At 37.8% G+C, this 13,756-nt stretch overlaps 1 protein-coding gene across 3 annotated transcripts in view; it reads left to right on the top strand.

Annotated features, from left to right (window-relative positions):
• fbrsl1 (fibrosin-like 1) overlaps nucleotides 1-13,756 on the top strand; it is a 268,766-nt gene that overhangs the window by 108,178 nt on the left and 146,832 nt on the right. For all 3 annotated transcript variants that reach the window (XM_052116960.1, XM_052116968.1, XM_052116978.1), the window contains exon 3: nucleotides 10,314-10,343. The gene's annotated coding sequence lies outside the window, so the exon portion shown is untranslated. The remainder of the gene's footprint in view (nucleotides 1-10,313; nucleotides 10,344-13,756) is intronic.

Genomic DNA, 13,756 nt, shown 5'->3' with positions numbered 1-13,756 from the left:
TGAGTGTTACACCGAGGCCTGTACTCTGGAGCGGGATTGATTTGGAGGTGGGGGGTACATCATGGTCTGGGGTGGTGTGTCACAGCATCATCGGACTGAGCTTGTTGTCATTGCAGGTAATCTCAACGTTGTGCATTACAGGGAAGACATCCTCCTCCCACCCTTTTTTGCAGGCTCATCCTGACTAGACCCTCCAGCATGACAATGCCAACAACCATACTACCCGTTCTGTGCTGAATTTCCTGCAAGACAGGAATGTCAGTGTTCTGCCATGGGCCGCAAAGAACCCGGATCTCAACCCCGTTGAGCATGTCTGAGACCTGTTGGATTGGAGGGTGAGGGCTAGGGCTTGGCATGATGGGCAACAATCATGACATGATTGTTGGTGCCAAATGGGCTGGTTTGAGTATTTCTGTAACCGCTCATCTCCTGAGATTTTCACGCACAACAGTCTATAGAATTTACTCAGAATGGTGCCAAAAACAAAAAACATCCAGTGAGCGGCAGTTCTGCAGATGGAAACGCCTTGTTGATGAGAGTGGCCAGACTGGTCGAACTGACAAAGTCTACTGTAACTCAGATACCCACTCTGTACAATGGTGGTGAGAAGAATAGCATCTCAGTATGCTATTATGAGATTCGGGTTGGTGCTGTTTTAGCATCACAAGTGTATACTCTGCACCCATCTACTGAGGTACTTCAGTTTGGGAATTAACATTAGATGAGTTTTTTTTACTCAAATTATGTTCATTTCCGTTAAAGCAAAGAATTGTGGATTGTGACTGCCCACGAAAGATGCACCTCATGCATCCTCCGAATTCCCATGAAACAAAGTCGCATTCGAAGGCTGCATTCAGAGTGTCCTACTTGCTTTTCTGAAATGATACGTCCTCAATGACGAATGTGGCCGACAAATGTGACCTCCGGAGGATGCAGCATTCAAAATGAGACACAGTGTGAGACTTTCATACAAGCCTGTTAATCACTGCCACTGCACGAGTCAACGGGTGTCGAGTGAAAAACCTGTTTGAAGAGCTCAAGAGAGATACTGTGTTTGCTCACAAACAGAAAAAATAAAAAGATTTATCCTGCAAAAAAAATACAAGAGACATCTTCTCCCAAATGCTTAATTACTAATGATTTGTGTAACTAGCCTAAATATAAGGGGGTAATCAGAGATAAGAATGATTTATCATTGAAGCACGTTCAGAGCCAGAATTTACATATTTTGGACATATCTGTCTTACTTTGAGGGTAATGTGTGAGCATGTTGGCCAGTGTGTCATGATGACTTTATTTGACAATGACAGCAGAACAGATCATGTCTTCTTTCTTGGCATGTTGACATTTCACAAAATACACTTAAATTGTTAATTATTTTTTTGATGCATTGTGCTTTAGAATATGGCTGCTCACTGATCAGCCACAATATTAAAAACCCCTGACAGGTGAGTAACATTTATTATCTCACTACAATGGCACCTGTCAAGGGGTGGGATATATTAGGCAGCAACTGAACAGACAGTTATTGAATTGCATGACTTCAAAGCAGGAAAAATGGGCAAGCGTAAGGATCTGAGTGACTTTGACAAGGGCCAAATTGTGGTGGCAAGACGACTGGGTCAGAGCATCTCCAAAACAGCAGGTCTTGTGGGGTGTTCCCAATATGCAGTGGTTAGTACCCACTAAAAGTGATCCAAGGAAGGACAACTGGTGAACCGGCGTCAGGATCATGGGCGCCCAAAACTCATTGATGTGTGTAGGGAGCAAAGGCTAGCCCATCCAATGCCACAGAAGAGCTACTGTAGTACATATTGCTGAAAAACTTAATGCTGGCCATGATAGAAAGGTGTCAGAACTGAAATATTCTTCATTTGTGTTCTGAAGTAATCATTTATTTTTTTGTAGTGAATTGCTACATTTTGGTTAATACTGCTGTTCATAGAATGCATCAAATGTTTTGTTGTATACATATGGTCCCAGTATGTCACTGACCTCTCTTTTTCTATCAGAGTTATACTTTAGAGTGATTTACAAACACTATGAAGTTTTTAATGAATCATTAAAAAGTACCAGTTCAAAAGATTGACTCATTTGTGAATTGAACATAGGTGCGATAAGCAGGGTCCAAAATGTACTTTTTGCCATTCTTGCCAGTGGCAGGTGAATTAATTAATAGTGGCACTTGCCGCATCATATAAGAGTCTGTCTCTAAATTTTCCACTGAGGTAAAATCTGATAGAAGATGTGCAAGTTGGGACAGTCTTCGATTTGGATTGTGCACATCACATATATCAGAGGGTCACATAGGGTATTCTTTTACTCGCCAAAGCCAATTTTGCTCTCATTTGGCACTTGGTGAGTGTTAATTTTGGACACTGTTTATAACTAATAGGCTATTTTTAAACATTTGTAGTACAAAATGTCCTCTCCCGCTGCAGCATGTAAATAAATAAATAACTTGAGGAAAATCCCAGACTTAAGATACTAAAGACAAACGAGTTTATTCACAAACTGCTTACAGTGTTATTTTCATCGTAATACGGATCATAAGATGATTATTGTTGTTTCAGATTAGCACCAGACAGGCCCCATTATTATTACACGTGCTGACACTGTTGTTCTGTTGCCATGGTGCTGACGGCAAAATGTATTCATGGAAGGCGCTGAGATCTGGTTTTGCATATTTTTGGTCTCTCTGGCATCCTGTACTGCTGGAATCAGTATTCATCCAGACATCCCCAGGCAGATGCTGATGTTGAGCCAGCATGGCTGTCGTCAGTCTAGTTTTTTACTCCACCTCCTAGGCCAATTCATTCCCAATCTCCTCAGCATGTGACAGGTGCAACTGTGTTATTGATTTGGGCAGTCGGTTTTAATGTGCTGCGGGATGCACAACGCTTATTGTCTTCCCCCCCTTGGTGTTCATGTCTATTAAAAAGCTGCCAGGAAAATGTTCTGAAATATTAGACAGTCAACCCCCTCCTCCCATTTCCATTTCTGCTGAAATATATGAGCCCGTCGGCAGGCCAAATCCGAAGCTACGGGGTCCAGAGCGAGTCTTGCTGTGAATAAATCACACTCGCTCGCTCAAGCACACACAGGCAGACGTGCTGCAGCTTTCTTGAGGGACTCTGTAAATAAAGCATGCACACCAAATGTGAAGAAAGCTGTTTAAATGTCAAAACCATCTTCACAGGTGATGACGTGAGACACTGTAATATCCCACGTAAACATAATGCAACATTTTATAATGCCATGTTATTACCAACATTGTATTGTCCAAAAATCCATGCTTTTAATCCATGCTAAGGGTGGGAATCATTTGGAGTCTCACGATTCAATTCGATTCTTGGGGTCACGATTCGATTCAAAATTGATTCTTGATTTTGAGTCTAATTTCGATTTGATATACTGTATGCATACATTTTATTCTAGATTGCTGTTTTGTGCTACTTTTCCTATTTGACTGTGGTAGACAATTTAATAGGTCTCGAAGAAAACAAAATCCAACTAAATAAAATGTAAAACTTGAAATTTATTTTCTTTTTCTTCCCAGTTTAATCAACTCAATATTATGAAACAAATGCCATTTAAGCTGACTGCTTAATCAATGATGCTGTAGGGGCACAGATCTTTTGAAATGATATAAGCTATGGACTGAGTTATTATCTTCGCTCATTCAGAGTTGGCTGGAAGTTTAGAAAATTGGTGCGTTGGCTGACCGGAATGTTTGTTACTGGAGGTTTTTATTCCACGACTTTCATCTCTGGATGATAGCGTTCGATGTGAGCCTCATGTTTGTAGTATTCCCAGCATACTTCACCTTCGCTTTACAAAGCTTGCATATTGCATAAGTCTTGTCAAGCTCCTTCCAATGGAGATGATCAAATCCAACGTTTGTCCAAACGCTTGCCCTCGCTGAAAATGGGACAGGATATATTTGTATTTCCTCCACCACTGCTCGCTGGTACTCCACTGCTGCTGCACTTTCTGCTCTCTGCGTGAGGCGTGCGCTCTCTAAAATAACCGGGTGCTGCACTGCTCTCGCATTTGACTTCCGCCTTTTTTATTCCGACAACATCACGTTATTAACTAACATGTAGAAAATCGATTAGAATCGGTAGAATATAGAATCGTGATTCATATGTGAATACATTTTTCCCCCTCCCCTAGCTGTTACCATAGATTCCTTTATAGTATATGTATTTTTTATCCCTCAGTGCCCCCATTGCATACATTTTTTTCGCTCCAAATGCAACTTAATTTCATTGATTTGTAAATACATGTGCATTTTATTCTGACCAATGAATTGAATTCATATCTTCATGTTTGTGATTGTATTTGTTCTTTTCATACTTACAATCTAGCTGTTTTAGTCACAAGTGCATCATTGTGTATTATAAGGTCTGCCTTTTCCATTCTTGCCCTCTTTTGGGTTCAGTTTCACCTCTTTTTGCCGCACAGGATGTATATGTGCCTGAGTTCTGTGTGATCAAAGTGCACGGCACGCATATGCACACCCACATAAAAGTGCACTAATACAAAGATTTTTTTTTCTCCATATGCATTCTTATCAGCAAACATTACATTCAGGGTTGGACGTTGAAATGCGCCTTATTCTAGATACTGTATACAACCACAGCATGCCCTTTGTTGCATTTACTTGACTTACTACAACAAAGAGATGTGGCTATATAGTGTGCTTGAGTCATTGACAGGCCTGTTTGCTTTGAACTGTTTATCATCCACATCGCCTAACTGGAAAATCCCACCTGAATAAGAAAATTATTGACAATTGGCTAAGCCATTTTGTTTGTGCTAATGCCTTGGAACTACAGTGAATTACTTGTGATGAGGAGAGGGTGGTAAGTCAATGAATGTGGACCCTCTAATCTGCAGTACAGACTCACACAAATGTGCATTACTGATCTACAGTATATACACAAAGGGAGGCTGCTAAACTGTGCTGAATTTCAGAATGAATGCAGGATTATGAATTTAAAGGGATAGTTCACCCAAACATTTAAATTAATAATTTATGCATCCTCGTGTCATTCCAGACCCATATGTCTTTGGGTGAACTGTCCCTTTAAGACTACTCTGAGAGTTTGTCTCTGTCCCTGGCTTTAGCTTTTGTCTATTTTTTATTTTCATGCTGGCTGTAGGAAAGTATGCAGTTAACCCTGTGTAGGAGGTTTTATGTTTTAGCATAGCCTTTGTGTGTGTGGCACACACTCAAATAAATTAAGCAACAAAAAGTCTTCTTATGAGACTACTGTTTGAATAGGACCTGTTATTATTGTTTTATAATAGATTGTATATATATATATATATATATATATATATGAATAAATAAAATGTGTCAACGTAATTTCAAATTAATCAATAAACTCTCCTAGCCTCTATGTGCCAAACAGTGTAGCAAAATCTACTTACTGCACAGCCCTATTGCTAAATATTTTTTTGGGCCCTAATATGTAAAAATAAATGTGTGTTGAACTGTACTGCAGAAACTCTCAACAGGCAGATTAGGAGGCCAAGTTGATTTGTCTTATTAGCTCCATAAGCTTCTGTATAGAGTAGATGCCATATTTCATGTGATGCAAATAATAACAAAGCTATGAGGCATAGAAGTGCAGTCCGTTCAGTCTGTAGTACTAATGTGTACCTGGGTTAAATATAGTTCAACTGATGAGAAATTTGTGGAAATGTTTTGTCAGCTGAATGATTAATACCGACATACACAACAGTGTGACACATTGAAAGGACTGTACTTTTTTTTTTTTCTCAGAGACTTATTTTTGTTCACGTCAAATCTAACTGAAGTATGACCAGCAAGTTGGAAAGTTTTGGAAAGTTTGCCCAAAAATGAAAATGGTCATCATTTACTCACCATCATGTTGTTCCAAACCTGTATGTTTTTGCTGTGGAATACAAAACGAGATGCTAGCCTCAGTCACATTTCACTTTTATTGCATCTGTTTTCCATACACTGAAAGTTAAATGATCAAAGAGCAACATGAGTAAATGATGACGGAATTAAAAAATGTAGCACTCGCACTCAGGCATAAACAGCAGTCGTACTCTAAATTGAGACTAAAGAAAGACGAATAGAACATTTTTAGGAGAAAAAAAGGACGAACCTCTGAACCTCATTAAGAAAACAAAAGTGAGTGGTTGTGATCACTCCTTAAAGTGCAAATGGATTGTAATTGCTAATTTGCATACGCGTAATTGCAGTCCATTTGTGCTGCGAGACCCGAAATGTCCTGCACATGTACAAATGAAATGCTAGAAGCGCAAGAGTGTGCGCTAATGGCCTGGCATGAAATATTTATGGAAGAATACGGCACTCCAGCGCCCGCTAAGTGTTGTAGAGTGTATTTTGTAACAGGCAGAGAGGGAGACAGTGTATCCTAATTTGATTTTTTTAGGCATTTTAAAGTTTGTATTACTCGCCATTTTCTGCGCTCCACTGTCCCCTGTCAATTAGATTTAGTCCTTCATAAAACCCTCTTACCTGCACCCTTCACCTTTCTCTTAGCTAGTTTTGCAGCACATCAGATTAAAGTTTGGATGGACTAATAGTGTGGTGTTTCTTTGGTAGAACATTTCTTGGGTGCAGTGACCCTGCACACGGGTGCTAATGGATTGCCAGCTGGCTCTAACATACTTAATGTTTATTTATTTTGTGACGTCACTGTCAGATGAAAGACTTTCGGCACAAACTCGAGCAAAGTCTTTCATGAAGCTATAAATGCACTTTTTTGGACTTTTATTTATTTGACAGAGATAGTAGAGATCAGCAAGTAATCATTGAGGGAAATGGGATCGTGGCGCATCATAGGCGAGACTCGAACCAGAGTCATCCACGTAAGCACCATGCCTCAACGTGGCCGGATCATTTGCACTAATTGCTACGCCACATTGCCACTTTATATGTCAACTTGTACAACTTTTGAAATCTGACATAAAAGTTAAAAGGGTTTTCAATAAGAAAAAAATGTTGGGCAGGATTTGATTTTACACAGCAGGAATTGATTGGATCGTAGCAAACTTGCATAGTATTTGATGTATGTTGTCATAAAATAGAGACCCCCTCGAATTCGGAACACAAGTGATCACAGGAGATGCATTTAAAGGGATAGTTCACCCAAAAATGAAAATTATCTCATTATTTACTCACCCTTTCTTCAGCTGAACACATTTGAACAAAAATGTCTCAGCTCAGTAGGTCCTTAAAACGCAAGTGGATGGTCATCTGACTTCTGAAGCTCCAAAAACAACAGATAGTCAGCATAAATGTCATCCATATGACTCCAGCAGTTAAATTAATGTCTTCTAAAGTGACACAATTCCTTTTGGTATAAAAAAGATCCATATTTAAGTACTTTTTAACTCTAAATCCTCTCTTCCAGTCAGCAGCGATATGCACACATGACGTAATTGCGTTGGCGTGTGAGACAATTGAGGACTGATGCACGTGCGCCACTCCTGGAAGAGTAGCACTATTTACAACTGAGTAGGAGGAACGCTGTACAGAAGCTTCATTGGTTTTGTTTTAAATCTATATTTGTATTTGTTTCTTTAGTCACTATGGTGCATTTGTGGTCTTAACTTGGATGTCTTAACTGAGAGAAGAACGTGAGATTACGTCCGTACGTAGGTGGATATTAACGAATTACAACTACTCTCGTTACAGTACTTGAGTACATTTTCCAACTTTAAGTATAAATAAATAATAGTACTTTTACTTGAGTTGATTAAAAATTAAGTATTCAACTTCACAACAATTATTTTTCACCACAATTACAAAGTACAAAAATCTACATAATATTTCTGAATTTTTGGGAAGATGAAAAAGAGGAACGTTATAAGCGCTAAATCTTTTTATAAACTAAAAAGCGCTGTGCACTGCATGACGGAAGCTTGTAGGGAAGAGCAGCTCTCATAAACTGCCGCTGGTGTCCTCTCTTCTCTAGCTTCTCCAAAACGTTCTGCCCTGTCACTATACAAGAACTGTAATACGGTAATTTTCTGCATATTTCATTTTATTCTGGAAAGGAGCCGTTCATTCAGGTACGAGGGTACAGTCTAAACACATTTAACCGCTGATCGGATTCACTTGTTTTTAAGGTTGGCGATGTTTTAACTGTGTCAAACATTAACACAATGTAGTTTGACATATATGTGTGGATATCTTGTTTACTTGCTATTGTAAATCTAAAACACACTTTTTTCAATACCGTAGAAAGATACGACAATAGTGCCGGAAATTAAACGGGACTCGGAGCACAAATGCCACAGAAATTAATAGAAATATCCTCAAAATTAGAACTTAATAGCCAAAATACTTGGACATATGTGAATGAGAATAAACCTGGAATAGGAACCTGTTTCAGTCACAAGGCACATTATGTAGTTTAGAGACGATTTAGAGACAATTAAAATGTTACAAATGGTTATTTCTATTTAAATAAATGTTGTATTGTTAATTTTCTTGCAGCAATGCAGGTCTTTGGTATTTAGAAACTGCTAGTTTAGGACATGTGAGGAGTCTGTTTCTCAAACTAGAGACTGTGATTTACTTGTCTTTTTTGTTGTGCATCTTGTTGGGCCGTCCACTTCCCTCTCTATCCTGGTTAGAGACTCTTTTTCAGAACAGTAATGCATGGAATACCTTCATCTCTCTAAAACAATAGAATTTAGGATAATATAGAATTTCAGGAATAATGCATTTCTTTTAGTCTATTTTTAAAACCAAAATTTTACTTGCAAGTGTAAAGCAACTTTTAAGAACTCAATACCTCAGAAAATGGGTGGAAAAAAACACTGTATTGTGATTTCCACATGGTAACGCAACCATTTTCAATCATTCTAATAATAAGAAAATTTTCTTGAGTATCATATTAGCACTTAAGAATGCTTTTGTAAGGAATAGGTGACACAGTATATGTTTACCATCAGGGGTAAACAAAAAAATGAATAAATACCAATTGAATTTAACACAAAAATGATAATTTGCAATGAATGATTTTGGCAGTATTTTTGATGAATTAAATGCATCTTTTGTGAAAGGAAGCATCAATTTCTTTCAAGAACAAAAATGTTTTTGTGTTCTAAAAATTGAAGCGTAAATACTGTATATAATATAATGTGCATAAAGTAACTTGTAACTTAATGACTTGAGTAGTTTTTTTTGGCAAACTACTTATTTACTCTTACATGAGTATGATAATATTTCTAAGTACTTCTACTTGTACTCAAGTGAATTATTTCTTCAGTAGCAGTACTTCTACTTATGTAAAACAAATCAGTACTCTTTCCACCACTGCGTCTGTAACATGTCAACGTGAATGTCACACAAGAGACCACGTGAACTCCTCCTTCTCATGAAGCTTACCAGAAGCAATGGTTTATAGAAGACATTAATTTAACCGCTGGAGTCGGATGGATGACGTTTATGCTGACTGTCTGTGATTTTTGGAGCTTCAAAAGTCTGATCACCAGATATTTTTTCAGTTTTCTATTATCATGAGGGTGAGGAAATGATGAGAGAATTTTAATTTTTGGGTGAACTATCCCTTTAAGTGACCAGATGTCTTTGTTTTACTGATATGGTAGGAAATTATTGGGGAGGGAGGGAATGGCATGTATCACAGGCTAAACTTGAACTTGGATCACCCAAAACCTTTATGTGCACCACACCTCAGGATGTCAGGAGCACCTGAGCTAACCACTGCACTACAGCTCAAATAACTTTTGTAAAGCTTTGAATAAACTTTTCATGCTTTTGCCTCTAAATTTGTCCACACTTTTCTGCCTTTAGTGCACTGTAAAGTATAAGGTACATTTGTGAAACAGTAAGTTTGAGATGTGAAATTCACATATTTTGAGTTTTAAAATAGCTGTGCTATTATATATATATTCTATATTGTGTGTGTGTGTGGGGGGGGGGGTGTAAGGTAAGGTCAGGTAAGCTTTCTGTGGCTTCCTAGCAGCCCGGAACTTCGCCCATATATGAAATATTTTCCCACAACTTTCCATATTATCATTCATTGAGTTGCTCGACTGCCATACCCACTACCAAAAACCGATGGAAAAGTTTAATTTTATGGTGTCTCGCTTCTGAACCTTGGCAAACTCTTTCAAATGCATAATTTTTTACCCCTATCATCAATGAAAAGTGTAACTGAAAGATAGAAAGAACGGAAATAAGAGCAGCATTAAAATTCATATGTGAACTGATAATGAGGTCGGAAAATGAATGAATAATTCTCTCATATCTTTCTCTTCTCACTATCTTACAGTGTGACAGCGAGAGTGACATCGATGACAAGGTAAGACTTCTTGTCAAGAGTGTTTGTGTGTTTGTCTGTTTACCTAACCCACCGCAAATAACGTAAGAGTGATTTTGGAGTTTATAGTATGAAAGGCTGTCTTCTATCTGGATGTGTGTGTTTGTGTATGTGTGGATATGACAGAAAATGGTTGCCAGTCTTCTTGCGATTGTTGATTATTTGCATATTACAGAAATACAAAGAGAAACTACATTTAATGTAGAAGTGTTGTGAGGTATCTCTGAGGTGTCAATGTGTTTGGATGTCAATTCATCTTCTTTGAAGTTGTTTGAACTAAAAGTAGTCATTGTTTTGACATTTGCTGAGCTTGCTAATTATGTGCAGGAAATGCTATTGTGCTCTCAGTGTCGAAGAACTTCACTAGAAGAGTTAGAAAGAGTAAGATAAAAATTAGTACTTTTGTGTAAGACACACTGGTTGGAGTTCGCTTGGAATGAGTTGCGTCTGTTGATATTGTTGTTTCTTTGTGCATGCTGTTCACGTTAAGCACTCGATTCACTATAGCATTCAGGTAACGGAGCAAAACCTTTGTGTGGAAAGCAAATCACACCGTGCATTTTCCAATCTTGCAGGTCAGTTCTGAGTACTATCGCAGTCAGTATTTTACCTGAATCGGCACTTTAAAATGTTGAACGTCTGATCATCTACGTGCATTGAATTACCACTTAATCTGTAGAAAATATAAACAAATATCTTTTTTTTTTAATGAAATTCTGTATACCAGCTGCTTTCTATTGGCAGTAATTGTGCAAAGTTGATTGTGGCAGGCAAATCGCGCAGATTTTTCTGAATAAGGCACAAACCATAATGAACCTAATTTACTAAAGGAGGTGTGCATTTGAGCAGAAAAGAATGATAATGTTTTGTACATTTAAATACTCTGCTTTTGTTAATTTATCATCTGGTTAATCTGGATTGTGGGTGTTTAGTGAATATGACACAGGTTTTGTGCTGAAATACCACCCTGCAAAAGTTGCACAACTGTTTAGTGAATAAATATACTGTATACATACACTGGTGGCCAAAGGTTTGGAATAATGTACAGATTTTTCTCTTTCAGAAGGAAATTGGTACTTTAAGTTACCAAAGTGGCATTCAACTGACCAAAGTATAGTCAGGTCATTACTGATGTAAAAAAAAAAAAAAAAAACATCACCATCACTATTTGAAAAAGTCATTTTATATCAAATCTAGACAGGTCCCATTTCCAGAAGCCATTACTCCAACAACGTATCCTTGAGTAATCATCCTAAATTGCTAATTTGGTACTTGAAAATCACTTGCCATTATATCAAACACAGTTGAAAGCTATTTGGTTCATTAAATGAAGCTTGACATTGTCTTTATGCTTGTTTTTGAGTTGCCTGGCATGTCTTAAGGTCAATATTAGGTAAAAAATGGCAAAAAGGAAACAGCTTTCTTTAGAAACTCATCAGTCAATCATTGTTTTGAGGAAACAATACAGTTACAAGAAGGCTATACAATGCTTGAAACTGTCAAAAAATTTAAGATTTCATACAAAGGTGTACACTACAGTCTTCAAAGACAAAGGACAACTGGCTCTAACAAGGACAGAAAGAGATGTGGAAGACCAGATGTACAACTAAACAAGAGGAGAAGTACATCAGAGTCTCTAGTTCGAGAAATAGACACCTCACATGTCCTCAGCTTACAGCTTCATTTAATTCTACCTGCTCAACACCAGTTTCATGTATAACAGTAAAGAGAAGACTCAGGAGTGCAGGCGTTATGGGAAGAATTGCAAAGAAGCCACTTTTAAAACAGAAAATTAAAAAGAAAAGATTATAGTGGGCAAAGAATCACAGACATTGGACAACAGATAATTGGAAAAGAATGTTATGGACTGAGCTTTTGTGGGATCTAGATTGTAAGGTGCGTGAGAAGTGCCCGACAAGACAGCCACATCGATTGCAAGTGCTACAGGAAGCGTGGGGTGAAATATCACCAGAGTATCTGGACAAACTGACAGCTAGAATGCCAAGGATCTGCAAATATGTCATGGCTGCACATGGAGGATTGTTTGATGAGAACACTTTGAAGTAGTTTAAGAAGTTCTGAATTTATTAATTTTTTATTGTAATGGTAATTTTTCTTGTTATTAATGTCCTGACTATACATTGTGATCAATTGAATGACACTTTGGTGAATAAAAGTACCAATATCTTTCCATAAGAGCAAAATCTGTACATTATTCCAAACTGCTGGCCGCCAGTGTATATATTAAAAAATATAAAAATAAAAAATATATGAATATGTACTGCATATATATATATATATATATTTGTATTAGCCTTGTTTTCCTCATTCTGTTTCTGAAATATGGTATACAAGCAATTTTGCATCTTCTAACAAATAAGATATATTTTCAGATTTACGAAGGCAAGTAGTAGTAAAGCTGCATATCTTTTATAATAGGCTTCCTTTAAAAGGGCTGGACACAATTACCATGAAAGACAATATTTTATATCTGCAATAATGGCCTTACTTGTAAGGTGTTACATTTGAAAATAAATCAAATATCTTTAATGTCACTCAACTATATACACAAGTGCAACAGTGGGTGAAAGTCTTGGGTGCAGTTCCAAGCAACATAGCAGTCATGACAGTGATGAGATATATACCAGTCTATAATAAACATCAGATTTACACAACGCAATTTACAAAATTAATATACACATAATTACACACAACACAATATACAAATAATAATATGCAATGTACAGTATACAATACACACAATATAGAATAAACTGTATAAAATTAAAATAATATATATAAAATATACAGTAGGTTGTATTGCGTTGTATTGACATTCAGCCTGTCGGTTGAGAATCAGTTGCCAGTGTGTTGTTAAGAGAAAATATAATTTATGACAGTCCAGTTTGATATTAATAAAGTGCAGTCTTGATCGTGAGAGATTAAGTGTTCAAAAGTTTGATCACTTGGGGTAGAAGCTGTCATGAATTCAGCTGGTGCAGGTTCTGATGCTGCGATACCACCTGCCTGATGGTAGCAGTGAGAGCAGCCCATGTCTTGAGTCGCTGGAGTCTCTGATGATTCTCAGAGCTTTTTTCACCCTCCGCCTGGTGTAGATGTCCTGGAGGGAGGGAAGCTGATGTGTCTGGCTGTTTGCACCACCCTATGCAGGGCTTTGTGGTTGAGGGCAGTGCTGTTGCCATACCAGGCGGTGATGCAGCCAGTCAGTATGATCTCTACAGTGCTGGCGCAGAACAGTGTGAGGATGCAGTGGTTCATTCCAAACTTCCTCAGCCATCTCAGGAAGAAGAGGTGCTAGTGAGCCTTCTTAACAACAGCCTCTGTGTGGACAGACCATGTGAGTTCCTCAGTGATGTGGGTACCTCCTCTCTATA

The sequence above is a fragment of the Xyrauchen texanus genome, chromosome 4 (genome assembly GCF_025860055.1).
Source record: "Xyrauchen texanus isolate HMW12.3.18 chromosome 4, RBS_HiC_50CHRs, whole genome shotgun sequence".
Classification (NCBI taxonomy): domain Eukaryota; kingdom Metazoa; phylum Chordata; class Actinopteri; order Cypriniformes; family Catostomidae; genus Xyrauchen; species Xyrauchen texanus.
This window is presented reverse-complemented; position numbering and strand designations above follow the sequence as displayed.